The sequence below is a fragment of the Athene noctua genome, chromosome 21 (assembly GCF_965140245.1).
Source record: "Athene noctua chromosome 21, bAthNoc1.hap1.1, whole genome shotgun sequence".
Classification (NCBI taxonomy): Eukaryota; Metazoa; Chordata; class Aves; order Strigiformes; family Strigidae; genus Athene; species Athene noctua.
In genome coordinates, this window is record NC_134057.1 from 696,458 (window position 1) to 710,851 (window position 14,394).

The 14,394-nt window shown below is 54.3% G+C and overlaps 1 long non-coding RNA gene across 3 annotated transcripts; it reads left to right on the forward strand.

Annotated features, from left to right (window-relative positions):
• The first annotated feature begins 253 nt into the window (after positions 1-253).
• On the forward strand, positions 254-6,442 carry LOC141969002 (uncharacterized). 3 transcript variants are annotated; one of them, XR_012634972.1, is made up of 5 exons: positions 254-1,988; positions 2,741-2,844; positions 3,094-3,661; positions 4,234-4,295; positions 4,386-6,442. It is a non-coding gene; the product is annotated as an uncharacterized LOC141969002 (long non-coding RNA). The 3 variants fall into 3 exon arrangements; XR_012634971.1 differs by lacking the exon at positions 254-1,988 and having other exon boundaries at positions 2,524-2,844; XR_012634973.1 differs by lacking the exon at positions 254-1,988 and having other exon boundaries at positions 2,524-2,844; positions 4,500-6,442.
• The last annotated feature ends 7,952 nt before the right edge of the window (positions 6,443-14,394 follow it).

The following is a 14,394-nucleotide window of genomic DNA, read 5'->3' on the forward strand; positions in this document are numbered from 1 at the left end:
GTAACTGCTGAAAACAGCAGATTATGAGTAGACTTTGAGGAGCAATGAGTGTGAGCGAATCATTTTAGAGTGTGCAGGCAGTAATGGTGACAGCAAAGGAAGTTCATGTGACTCACCAGGAATGACCATTATGCCCCAGGTGTGAAATTGCAGGTGCTTCCTGGTGGCACCTCGTCTTCGCTGCACACACTAAAAGGCACACTGCTGGCTCTGTCTGCTGCGTCTTGTTCCAGGAATGCAACAGCATCGTGTCTGCTGCAGCAGGCTGCCTTTCCCCGCCCTGCGCTGTAGACTCGCAGGCTGCCGCTTACAGGGACAGGGGGTGGAAGCATCAGTGGAGGAGAGAAACCCTGCCCTGAGGTAACCTGTTCTCAGGCGTTCTTTCCATTGCCTTCAGTAGGGCAGTAAGGCTAGACAAATCTGGGGTTTATGTTTGAGAGCACCGGTGGTAGGTGATCGCACTTGATTTGGCTTTGGTTGGGGTGACAGACTTGTTGTGTGTTGTATTGTACAGATTTCTGTCAATCTTTGGTAGGTGACGTGTGCCAGAATCAGTGGGAGGTGGTTCTCATTGCCTTAAACTGTGCTCTTTAACACAGGAAGCGTGGCGACACTGCTCAAAAGGCTCTGGATCCAGAAATGATTAGGAACACACCCACAGAGGTGTGTGGGGGTGTATGGTGTGGTTTGTGCATTGTCAGCATATCTTTGGCACTGATGAAATGACACGTCCATGAACTTTGTTTCTTTCAGCTGGTGTGTCTTGTTCCCCCATAAAATGAAGTGCTCTTGCAAAACTTACACTTCTGAAACAAAGAGCTTCACTCAGCAGTCAGAATTCAGTGTAACTGTTCAGCAGAGATTCTTCATTCGCAGCGCTGGGCAGCACTGGGGATCGCTCCACCACGAGTGCCACGCTTACTCACAAAACTCTCTGACTAATATACACAAAAAGCATACATATGCATCAGATTTCCTGGAAAAGGCAGTCTTATGCTAACAGGTTCTCAGAATTCATCTACATCGTCTGAGCATGCATAGTGAATATAGAGTGAGGGTCTTCTCCGCGCCTTGGTGGTCCACATCGTCTTCCTCACACTGCCCGCTAGCTGAACTTTAGGCTTCCCGTGTCCATACATGGTCATGGAGTGACCTCACCCATCCTTCGGCTCCTCTTTGTTCCAAGGGGGTTGGTTTAAACCAGCTTCCAGTTGCTTTTCTTGACACTGGCGTCTTCTCAGGCGCTTGTTTGTAGGCCACTGTTGTCAGGGATGTACTCAGGGAGTTTTTCAGACTGTCCAAGGCCTGTCTTATCTCCACTAGGCAAGGAGTTACAGGTTGCAAAACATCTTACCAGTGGGTAACGAGGATAGTTAGGAAAAGAGTATAAACAAAATTAGATGCGTTGCCGTAAAACACAGGAAAAACACAAGCTAGTAAAACACAAGTGACGGTTAATGTTAAAACTGAATGTCCTACTTTACTGGTCCCTATACATTAGCAAGGACAGGAGATCTTGTAATTTCAAGTATGCTTGTAGCAAGTCCCCTTCACTTCCATATATCATAACTAGGTAGCATAAAAAACTCTACAAGAACTCCCCCATTCTAGATCTCAGTCGTCTCTCTTGGGGGCCAGTTTGTGCCTGGGCGGGCAGCAGCCATGTTGCCCGGGGAAGTCCACAGGGTCTCCACGCCCTGCTCAGCCCTCGGGAGCCCCACTGTGAGGTCAGAGCTGCCACTGTGACGTCACAGCTGGTGCCCACCAAGCCCCGTGGTGCGCGGGCAGGAGCCCACAGATGCCGTGCGGCTGCTGCCCCGAGCAGGTCACGCTGCTGGGGCTGAGCGGACGAGCAGAGCGGGGAGCTACCTTTGCCCAGAGATGGCAAGGAGGAAGGCACCCCAGAGAAGATGCCAAGGGGCCTCCAAAGGCTCCTTGGGGAACAAGGCAAATCCGCAGCCCACGGGGGAGGCGGCGAGGAGCAGCGGGTAAGAAGTGGGCTGCTGCTGCCCTGGGCGTTGGGTCAGGGGGGCAGCCGGGACGCAGCCCAACACGGGCGCTGGGGCACAGAGCAGCGTGGGGAAGCGCCAGGGGCCTCTGAAGAAGAGCCCGTGGCCTGCGAAGCCCCTTCTGTGGGGGGTAGGCTGAGAGCCTGGCCGGCTCTCCCGGCCAAGAGCCGGCGTGCAGCGGGGGCTGTCGGGGACCTGGTGCTGCCGCACAGGGAGGGGTCTCTGCACGGGGAGGCCGAGCCCCCGGGGCCGGAGACTGGCCCCCTCGGGGCGCTGAGGCGCGGTCCCGCCTGGCTGAGGGGGCAGCTCTGTGGGGAGGAGAGGGGTGGGAGGACTGCCAGTGACCAGGGAAGTGGTGGGGAGTCGCGGTGGGGGACAGCAGCCTGTGCCCCCTCTGCAAACGGCCACGGAGAGGTGCCTGCCGAGGGGCAGGTTGGTGCCAGGGGCCAGAGAGCAGGGAGGGACGAGGCGAGAATCGGGCTCTGCTGACAGTGCACTTCCCACAGCAGGGGGCTGCTGCCAGCCTGCTGCCTCTTCTCCCACCGCAGGCCTGTAGAGCAAAGGATGGGGAGGGGAGAGGGGGTCCCCTGGAAGCAGCCCAGCTGTGCTGCCCTCTCTCGATGCAGCGGGGGTGGCCCCTGGGAGGCTTCCCGAGGCCGACCTCTGGCAGAGGCCTCGTCTCACGCAGCGCGGGGACGCTCGGCAATCGCCATCTCTTTTTTTTCCCATAGGAGCCTCTGCACGGAGGTGAAGCTGGGGACAGGATTTGTGCCGCCAACTCCCAGCTCAGGCGCTCGAGAGCCTGCGGAGTGCAGCAAGGCCATGGAAGTTGCAAGTAAGCTCAGCGCTGCCGCTTGAGCGAAGTCCTGGGGGGTGAACTCAGAGAGCCGCGCTGTGCCCGAGCTCTGGTCAAATGTCCCAAGCGGCAGGAGAAGTGGGGGCTGCCCTGCTCTTTGCCCCAGGGAGGGAGTGCGTAGGACTCTGTGCCCGCCTCCCTGCAGGGAGCCAAAACGTGCGTGGCTGGGGATGCTTGGGAAGAGACCTCCAGAGACAGGCCTGACTTTTCTCTGATTTCTTTGCCCAGGGATGGTCTTCGGTCTTGCTTGCCGTCTGCCAGGTGCCCTCATCTCCCTGGGGAGATTTCTGAGCACGTTCATCTTTGCCGTGTACGTACCACATGATTCTGCCGTGGATGGGGGGAGAAAGGGGATGTCTGAGGGCCAGTGCAAGCCACAGGGAGAGCAGGGGGTGTTCCCCAGCCAGCAGCCCGGGGCTCCCACTTGGGCATCAAAGCTCGAGCACTGTTCATGCTGTGGCCATTCTCAGGGAGAAGCTCGAGCCAAGCCCCACGGCAGCTTTGCTCCCACACGTTTGCCAGAGGCCCAGACTTTGGTGCGGGAGCTGCTGGCTGTGTCAAACAGTGCGCATGGAAATCACGTTCCTCCTGGGCGCTGCTCTGTCAGCTCTCTGTCGGCAGCAGGCTTCCAAAAGAGAGGCTTTTCAGCCTGAAAACGCAAATCCACCTGTGACGGCGTTTGCTCAAGGCTTGGCTCACTGACAGACACAGGACTCCCTCTTTTTCAGGCAGAAGATGGCCTCGCAGAAGAAGAGGTTCTTGCAAGCTGCCTTCCTGTTCCTCGCAGTGGCTCTTGGTGAGTTTGCGTGAGAGAACATGCTGGGTGCCAGCTTTCTGCTGGCCAGCTTTCCTTCCGGGCCAGTGTGTGCGGAAACTCCCCTGGCCCAAGTGCTTCCTGAGTATGTCCTTGAGTGGCACTTGCTTTTGGACTACCAGTAAGACTGGGAGTCTCCAGCCATGCTGCTGCTTGGCCACTAGTGCAAATGGCCTGCTCAGTCTGCAAGCCTGCGAGAGAAGGGTGTAGGTAGCTATTTCCCAGCCTGAACTGGGGGCTCCCAGAGGGGCCGCGCAGGGGGACTGGTGGAAAGGTGCCTCTCCTAGCCCTTGCAGCCTGGTCTCAGTGCTCACCAAAGCCACGAGGGGAAACGGGGAGCAGCTCTGGGGCACTGAGCACACCCGAAGAGCACGGCTGCGCAGTCCCCTCAAGCCTGGGGCGATGGCTCCCGGTCAGAGGCACGTCCTCTCTCTGCACCCCACGTTACCCCACCAGCTGCCCCAGCCCCAAGGCAACAGGGAGGAGACAAGGTGACTGCAGGCATGGCTGGCAACCCCAGGCAAGTAACTGTCTCTTTGTGATGTGAATTGCAGCTGGTGGTAACTGCTGGAGCTCGCTGCCAGCGTGGAGCACGCACGCCAAGGGCCTGGTGGAGGTCAGTGACTCTGGTGGGATGGGCACCTCCTGCAAGGGAGCCTTTCTGACGGTGGCTGGACAAATCACAGCCTCTCCTGCTTCCCTGCAGGGGGACCCAAAGAAGCAGCACCTTTTGTCGGCTCTTCCTGGGGAAGCCTCTCCTGGGAAGCCCCGGCAGCAGCTCTGGTAGTGGATACTCTAACGGAGTGTTCTTCCCTTTCAGGAGCTGACCCGTGTGTCTCTAGCACACCTGGAGACCCTGCGGTAAGAGACGTGTCCTGAGCTGGAATTGGGTCTGTGCGGAAGCATCGGCCGCCCTCGGGCTCCCTGCACGCATTTTCCCAACAGCCGGGTGCCTGTACCTCCCTCCTGCCTTTGCACGGGCAGAGGATGGAAAGCACATGTGTCTGTCCTCTCTGCTGAGCTCAGAGGCCCCCCACACGGGATGGGCCACTCTGACAAGAACGGCTTTTCTCTTCCTGCAGCGATCTGCCTGCTTTGTGGTTCAGGGAACACCAAAACTGGGGCCTTCTGCTGGAGGAGCTGGCTCAGCTGACGGCGGAGTTCAACAGTGTAGAGAAGGTGACCCTGCATTTTGGGGAAGGAGGGTTGGCTGGGCAGAACCCCCGAGAAAGCCCTCCTTGGGGGAGTTGTTGGGCTCAGACGGCTGGCCACAAGAAGCCAGCCTTTGCCAGGGGCTGGCTGGGAGAGCTGCTGTGCTGCACAGGCCCTTCTCCGGGCCCCGTTTATCTGGGCTGCTTCAGGCAGCGGAGGACTCCCAGCAGCCTTCCCGTGACACGCCGGGGCCTCTGGCTGCTCTGGCCGGGCCCCGGGGGCAGTGGTGAGACCCAGGCACGCTCACGGGGTCAGCCAACGCCGGCGGGGCCTGGGACCGTCTCCCGACTGACCTGGAGAGCGTGGAGGGTGGGGACGGGACGGTGGGGACCCTCATCAACCCGCCTCGGGGCCGTGGCCATGGCCACAGAGACTGCTCCTCAGGCCTCGTGTCTCACACCAGCGGCAGAGTGTCTCGGCTCTGTGGACAAGGCTTGACTTGCACCTCTGACGCTGACCCTTTGCCTCTGCAGGCGCTAGTAGCCACGCTGCTCTGCCTGCTGACATGGTCCTTTTCTGTGTTCATTCACAGCTTCGCCAGGAAACTCGGGACAGCATGCAGGCAGTGCCTTCGGAAGTCTTGGACGCAATGTTCGACTGGGCCCTGAAAAGCTCTGGTACGGACACAAGCAGCCCCACCTCCTTGCCCTGCGCTTGCCTGTAGCACTCCCCAGAGGAGGCCGTGCTCTCCAAAGTGGGGCAGCTGAAATGCTGCCTGGGGTCCCCGAGCCAGGCTGTGGCAGAGCAGCTCTCTCGGGCTCCCTCCCAGTCCTGCCCTTGGCCCCTGCGCAGGTGCCTCTGGCGCTGCCCCCGCACACGCTGCTGCGCTGATGGAGGGGCTCTTCCTCCGGCTGCATCCGCGAAGGGAACGGCTGGGTCACCCTTTGCTGCCCACGCAGCGAGCCCTCAGCTTTGCTCCGCTGTCGTCACCCCGGCGCCTGCTGCCCCCCAGCACCCTCAGACCTTCTCCTCGTGGCGCCGTGGCGGCAGCAGTCGCCAGGCACAGGGATGCCGTCCCTGCCCCGCGCAGCCGGGCCCCCCCACGGCCTGGGGATGAGAACAGCACTGACAGACGTGGAGCTGCTCGGCGGCACCAGAAATAGTGTCTGAGCACCAAGTGCTCCTGGTCTGGGGCCTCTTGCAGTCACCTGCTCTCCCTCCCTTACAGGTGCCTCCATTGACATGCAGAGAACTTCAGAGACCTACAGCTGCAGAGAGGACTGGCGCTGCAGGGTTCAGGAGTGGTTCTTTCTGGCCAAATCTCCCAATGCTATTTTGGAGGTACCGTAGCAGAACTCATCAGTGCTGGTTTCCTTCCTTCCTGTGAAGCTGGGACCGAGCTCAGGGCTCTCCTCTCAGTCCAGGGCAGTGCTGCTCCAGCCCGCAGTGCTGATCAGGTTCCTGAAACCAAAGCTCGGACACAGGGCTGGGCCTGCTGGAGATCAGCGGTTCCCCTCAGAAGGGGAGCAGAGCTGAACTGAGCGGAACTGCTGCCTCCTGCCCACAGGCCTCTGTCCCAGCTGAGTGAAAGACTTTCTCCATGCTGACCCCCTTTCCACACCTGTCCCTAACGGTGCCTTTTCAGGGGTGGGAGGCGGGAGGTAGGGGGTACCCTGCAGCGCCACTGGGCAGAGAGTGTTTCTGTAAGGCCCTGACTGGGGTGGTTTCATAACCAGTGTTCTCCTCTTTTCCGTAAGACCCAGAGCCCCCTCTGTCAGGCAGGGAAGGCGGCCTCCTGCTTCTGTCCGCTCCTCACAGGCGCCTCATTTCCGAGCTGCTGCCCCCCAGACACCCTGGTCCCGTGCTCCGAGCGGCACGAGCTGTGTTGTCCCCAACGCACTCTCAGCCCTCACTGCTCTCTCGTTCTGCCTGCAGCCGGATGTGTTCCTAAAGAACTGCTGGCCTCTGCCAGGGCACCAGGGCCAGGTGGTCATCAGGCTGCCAGCACGAGTCCATCCGACTGCTGTCACCATGCACTACAAGGCGTCTCTGTTTGGAACCGTCACCAGCACCCCCAGAGACGTCGCTGTCTTCGTAAGTGTCTTACCGGGCGGGTCTGCTGGGGTCTGGCCCTGGGGGAAAGCCGTGACAGGGACTTGCCTGCGGCCTTCTGTGCATTCCCTGGGGTTTGTATCCTGCTCTCTGCTGAGCACCGTGCTGCCCTGGGGGGATGCTTCAAGGGCTCCAGAGGTTTCATCCCTCTCGGGAGATATTCTGGCCAAAGCACCTCCGGGTTCTTGACCCTGAGGAGACCGAGCTCCGCCCCGGGCAGTGTCAGAGTGCTGCTGGAGCCCGGGAGAGGCCGGGTACCTGACCGGGCTGAGCCAGCGCCCACGTCCCCTCTTTGGGGGGCTGAGTCTGAACTGCTCTGCTTGTGCTTTTGCCCCAAGGGACTGGACGCAGATGGAGAGGAGGAAGTGCTGCTCCTGACGTTCACCTTCGACGCGACCAAAGAGGCCATTCAGACCTTCCCTCTGAAGGTACGCTCCACGGGCAGGGGAGGATGCCGGGGAGCAAACCAGGCTTGGCTGGGAGCCCATGGCAGGGGGGTGTGAACGCTTCCTCCCTGGGCACAGGGCCCCGGGCCCCCGCCCAGAGAGCCCTGGCGGGGCTGAGGAGCAGGCGGTGGTGGTAGCAAAGGGAGAGCAAGGGCAAGGTCACGCCGTGGGAGCACGACTCCTGAGAGGGCCCTGGCTGCAGGCAGTGCCCTCAGCAGGGCCAGCTGCACACACGCCCCTCCACCAAACGGCGCCCGTGTGCCCTGGAGAAACAGGGATGGCCGGTGGCCACAGCCGCCGGGCAACCCCGTCGCTGCATCCCGTGGCCCACTGGCAGCTGGACAGGGCCCTCTCCTCGCAGCAGGGCATCCCCTTCTCTGCGGTGCTCACCCTGCCAGGAGGAAGGCAGGCAGAGCGGGCAGCGGGGCCCGGGGGGCTGCGCGCCAGCTGCCCCACGCACAGGAGCCCCTCCTCGGCCTCTCTGTCGGCGCAGAGCGAGGGGCAGGGGGAAGGGGGACGCAGCCCCAGCCGGGCCAGCACGCAGAGGAGGCCAGGAGCCTTCCCCCGTGCCGTTCCCCGGCCTTCCCAGCGGCCCCAGCGCCAGCAGTGACCCCGATGGCAGCAGCCGCTCCCATCCGCCTCCGGGAGCTGGTTCCTGTGCAGGAGCAGGGCTGGCAGGGAGGGACTGACTGCACTGTCGCTCATAACACCTCTGCTTCCTTTTCCCTCTTGTCTTCACAGAACGCCCCGTTTCCCAGAGCCTTTTCACTCCTCAGATTCCTTGTGAAGAGCAACTGGGGAAACCCCGAGTACACCTGCATTTACCGGGTGCAGGTGCACGGGCTGATGGGGAAATCAGGAGCCAGCTGAGCCCTGTCCTGCTCTGGGCCAGGCGGGAGTTCCCTCTCCTTGGCTGAGGGGAGCACGGCTGAGGGCAGGGCTGGGTTGGAGCATTCCACATCGGGTCACGTCACGCTCCGTGTCCAGGAGGACGCTGCTCCCCCACGCCCCGTTTCGGTTCCCGGGTCGTGGCAGATTCTCTGGTGCGGTCGGGTCGCTGCTGGGGACGGGCCTGGACCGGCCACCGCTCGGGGACCACCTTCACCTGTTCTGGACTTGTTAGTAAATTTTTTTATTCAACCTGTGAATTTCTTCTTTTGTTCCTCTCCTATTTCACTGAGCTGGGGCGGGGGTGAAGTAAGCAAGGGGCCATGTGGCGATTGCCTGCTGGCTGAGTTCAAACCACAGCAAACCAGAGAAGAACAAGAAGGACCAAAAGAAAAAGGAAGAAAAGAGGGGAGACATAAATAAAAGCTGGTTTGGTCTGGCACCTGGCCAGCAGCCAGGCTGGCTGGTTGTGGGTGAACCCGTCATTTCCATCAAGCGGGTGTAGGGAGCCCGTCTGACTGGCCTGTCGGAGAGCCCCTTCCCCACCCCGTGAACGTCCCCGTTCTAGATCTCGCTGCTCTCTGGTGGGGTCTGTTTGTGCCCGGGGGCACACACAGACACAGACTGCGACCTTCTGCCAGGCCCGACTTGGTCAAAGCCTTGAAATAATTAATCACCAGAGAGCGGGTGCACAGATCATGCCAGTGCACACATTTCATTTCCCACCACAATAAAACATCCTCAGCATCTCATTTCTTCTCCTCTTTCCTCTTCCCGGCTTACCCTCAGTGGCACTGACTCACTCTGCAGAAAATAAATAGTAAAAACCTAAAAAAATCACACATAGCAGACAAGAGGGACTTCTTCAGAAAGAAATGGCTCTATAGATAAAACAGTGGGTTAAATTAGTTTCTAATTCATTCTCGAGTTCTCTGTCCTCTGCTTTGACAGGTGTCGGCTGAAGATCTCTCTCTACTCAAGAAGCTCTAGAGTGGGAAATCCCGGCAGGAGTCTTGGGGGACAGGAGCCAGGCAGACCAAAACCTGCTAATTGTTCTTTCTGTTTAGTCAATAAACTTTAAGGAGCATAAGAATTACTACTCTGATGGCAAAAGCAGAACGGGATGAAGGGGATGGAGATTTTTAGAACTGGTCTTCCATGTATCACAACTATGTAGCATGAAAAGCTTTGACCACATTCCACAGTTCCTTCCTCGCCAGAAGGAACTTCATCACAGGAATTTTCATACCGCTAAACTGGCAAAAATGTATACAAGGCTTTTTATCCCTTTCTATCCTTCCACACTTGTTCCATTAAACCGTTTCCCACTCTCCAGGTCACAATCTCCGTAAGCAGAAAAGTGCCACACACTTGTCATAAACTGGGTAGGATATGACAAAGTTTCAAATAGATCAGTAGGCGTAAAATCAGAAACTTTAAAATGAAAAGAGAAAGAAAAAAAAAAAAAAGAAAAAAGTGTGGTGGGGGAAAAATTCTTTTCTACCTTGACTGTTAGCTTCTTAAGCTGCCAGTATTTAACGTTAACATCTCTGTATTTCAAGGCCGTGATTGCAAGAGTTCTGCTATTTGTGGATATCAGTGAGAGATTATCTGCCTTTCACCACCTCAGGTGCTCCACCTTCACTGCTTCATGGATTTGATTTTATTTCATTTTTTGAAATGTTTAAACGGTTAGAATCTAACCTCCAAGGTGTAATGGGCAAAAGAGCCCATTTTAAGTGAAATTAAATTACACTTCTCTGAATTTCAGTGCAAAAAGTTGCCTCCACTGGTACACTCATCCACAAGAACATTAGCACCTCCAACCTCATGGACACCCATAATTTATTTCTGTAAACAGTAAATTACTAAACATAGCACAGCACTCTCTGAAAGAGAAGAAGAATGCACACAATCAGCATTTTCCATTTTGACTAGAAAATGAAGATCTCTAACCGCAGTTAAGCCTGAACTTAAAATCAATCATATCTGGACCCCAAATGAGGTATGGGTGGTGATATGCCACACACCTGGGCTCAACTCTTGAAAGCAACGATTCACTGAGGAATATTTTAGGTTATTAGGCAGAGGCTCAACTAGAGTCTCGGCAACTCAATTAATGTCTGGGTTTTCACAGGCTTGTTTGTTGTGGGGCACCACTTGTACCCTGGATTCACCTTCACAAACGCATCCTTGTACTAGGAAAGAAAAGGAAAATTACCAGTCATGGCAGTCATGCCATTATACTGTACACAGCGCAATAGAGTGCACTGCTTGTGAGAGGATTTAATACAGTAAATAATCCTTAAATGTCTTGATTTTTTAACAGTTCAAGCACGTCCCTAGAGTCTGACCACCAACACAATCTAACAGGAAGAAATATTAAGAGAGGTAGAACTGTATTTAAAAACGTGGGGTTTCTCTTTCCTCTCTGGAGGGATTATCACCCAAAGCTGGCTGAATTTCTGATCCTGGAAACTGCTCCCCAGTGCTTGTATGTGCACCCCGGGAAACAAAGCTATTCGAATTCTTCTGCAGCCACAATCTTTGTTTACTTTCTAGTTGGAATTAAATGAAAACATACATTTAGCAAGAAATGCAGCATGACACCCCTTACCTTGCACCCATTTTTCTCTGATAGATCAGTATTCTGGAATATTTGAGCACATTCTCTCACAAATCAGGCACTGAAAATAAACCACTCCCATATCACCTCATTTTCAGTAACTTCCGATACATCAACCCCATGTTCCTTCCAAAACGTACCGTGCTGCACAGCTGGTGCAAAGAGAAGAGCGTGAGAGCTGGGTGCCTGCGGACAGGAGCGACCCGGCCCGTGGGGCGCCCTCGTAGCTTCGGATAGTCGGTAGCTCAGGGTCTGTAAAATCAGGCTGCTTTTCCTCCCTTTGCTCGTTACTAGGTGGACGATGTTTTTTTTTCCTTTGGCTGCACACATGCGAAATGTCTGTTGGTGGAAAACTGGATTTGGCAAAGTCGTAAGTGGGGTCAAACCATTTGATTTGGCTTCACTCTTGGATTCAGCATCTGGTTGAACCAGCGGGCACACATGAGTCTGAGCAGGCACATCTGAATTTGTCTAGCAGATGTAGGCGACTGTTCATGCTGTACCGCGTATGTGTCCAGCATCAGCAAGGACAAAATTGTTACATAATAGATTAATTTGTAAAAATAATCTTCAGTCATAAAAAACAGACAGAAGAGACTTTCAGCTTTGGAAGGTTTAATAATTTTAAAGCAGAGGCTGAATTTTCTGCAGTGAATTGTCTTTGGAGCAAAATAAGCTAAAATGGAAAAAGCCACTGCCCTTCTGGAGTAAGCTTACCCATTACTGAGAAATGTTTTGCATAATTATAGGAGTAGAATGATATCTGTTATTTCCTGGAGTAAGCAAGTTCTCAGTATGATTTTTTTTTTTTTTTTTTTTTAATGCAAAAAAGGGGAAGTTAACGTTTATATCCCTACAGTCTAGTAATAAATAATAGCTGGGGGATTCCTTCGCTCTGTTGTCAGAGGAGTTACACCTGAGATTCAGTGTTCATCAAAGCAGTTTCCTCATTCCTTGTTAGAGCCTCTGCTTCTCTGGAACGTTTTAATTTCCAAGAGGGTCACTCCACGTGGAAACAACTGGCTTAATTGCAGGTGGACCTGAGAATGACAGCCTGTTTCAGGGCTGTTGTGTACACACAGTCCACAGGAAACAAATATCATAGAAACTTAGACTGAAAATCTGCATTGTTTTCCATTCTAATCAAACTTTGTGACATCTGAGTTTTTTGGTGATAGTTTGTCCTCTTCTCTGTTAGATCCTGCCTCACATCTTCTCAGTGGCGTAAATATTCCTGTGGCGTCACTCTGGAACAATTTCATTGTGTATTTCTTTCTATTTTAGAAAAGTCAACACAGAAATATTGAATATACTTAATTGAATAGTGCAATAAAACCACAAGTAGCTCTGTAAATATGCAGCTGTATATATACACTCAGCTTAATGTATGCAACACTGAAAAAACTGGATGCTCTTGCTGTGTTACTTATGAGCCCAATAACTCTGGGTGTAGCAGAACAAATACTCTCTATTCAGAGATTCTCTACTGCTGTTTCACTTCCAAGGCAACAGCTCATCCTGCAGAGATCACCTATCCAAAGCTACCAGCTGGAGACTCTTGCGTTTGTTATTATCTCTTACTCCAGGAAATGACACTTCTTAGAGTGAAGGATTAATTTTCCACCACGAGCATCCTCTGGTGACCTGAGCCATTGGGCTCATTCTTTGACACGAACAGAACATTCTGTGTGAGACGCGACATAAGCCTCCGCTCACCTCGCTGAGCATGTCAGGAATGCCAAACGGAGCAACCTGTCCCTTTGGAAACGGCCGCCTGACCCCTCCGCAGCTGGGACAGGCGCAGCAGGAGTATGTGCTCAGGGGCTGCGGACACAACCGCTCACACGGCAGCGACTTTTGGTCTCAGCCTGTTCTCGGACCTCAAAACCTTTGAGAATCTGGATCCTTGAGCGCAGCTGCAGGGGGGACCCGCAGGTCCCCACAGTCCTCGGCACTGATGCTCCCAGCTCCCTTCTGAAAGAGACTCTCTCTTGGCTACAGGGTGTTTTCATGCTGCCGTCAGCGGTGGCCGTGGGTCCGTCACAGTGTGGGAAGGCAAGTCCGGACGCACCCTGGTGTCCGTGGAGCAGCTCTCTGGGCTCCCTGCTAAATGTCGCCACATTTGCACTGTCACTGCCAAGTGAACATGATCACAGAGGTGCATTTTTCTTGGCTTCAGGTACCCTGTACTTTATCCTTCATTGCATTAACTAATTCTGTAGCTTTAGGCGTTTTTCAAGCAAACGTCTTTGCTCTGACGATGCACACATACCTTCAGTGTGTACGTAACCTATCAAATGGCGTTTCTTGGCACCATCATCCCAGTCACTTTAGTTTGCTCTTCATTTACTGAAACCTCTGCCTCTGTGGTTCCCCAAACCGGTACGGGTAGGCGGGTTTTCCTTTGACACTTCCCTGCATGGCTCCGTAGGCTGAGTTTCTGCATAGTTTCTACTTTGCTTGTTTTCTTATGTGTGGTCTTGGTTCCATGTGCATACAGGGAAATCGGTGCCTATCTGAGAAAAGCCTGTCATCTGGGGCCGTGATTTTCTTGGAAATAACAAATTTTACTGCCTGGCAAATACCCAGTGGCTCGCACTCATCTTCATAACAGCAAAAACCTGTTTGTCTCCTGTAGAAGAGGATGATGTTTAAGTCTTCGGCAGAAAAACCACATAGATAAATAGTTGTCTATTCTTTGAGAAATCTTTTGAAAGTTACACTAGGCAGTAATTTTGAATGAAGTCTCCTTGCTGCAATAAGGAATTGTTTCCAGAAAATTGGTGCAAGCAGTTATATAGCAGATAGCGCTGGTTGCGTTCAAGAATTGTTTGTGGAAACCTGAGCACTCAAATCAGGAAAAGTGTGATTGACTCTACATTACAGTGGCTGGGGCCATGCTTGGTTGACAGCAGATCTCATACTGAAATGGGAGAGCGTTGTGACATCCTTGGATTAAAAGTATGTATGGGAGAAGGGGCACGGAGTGGGAAATGAGCATCCTTATTCCCCCTGGAAGGAGCCGGGGGGAAGCAGGTAGGGGATACTCTTCCTGGGACAGTGGGGGGCGATTACAAGCTGGGAGTTTCTCGCAGGCAGCCTGCGAGGCAGGATGATGAGAGGCAGCTCAGAGATGATGAGTGATCCTGGTGCACCTCTTTCTGATCCAGACTGAGCGGATCCTCTCATACCCCACGCAGGGCAAACCGGTAGCACTTGCAGAGTGTTGAACTTTGTCCCCAAACCCACTAAAGTCAGCGGGATCATGGATTGCAGGGAACACTACAGTTCAGTGCTTTAATTAATTATTTAATTAAATGAATTAAAAGCGAATCAGTAATGAATGTCCTGTCTCACCAGGCAGCTGCAAGCATATTCAGAGGTTAAGGTACCGACCAGAGCCGTGTGCGTGTGTCTGCGTGCCGGGCTTTTAGATTCCCGATTGTGGCTTTACGCTTTACAGTGCTATGGAGCTTGGGGTGTTGGAAGAA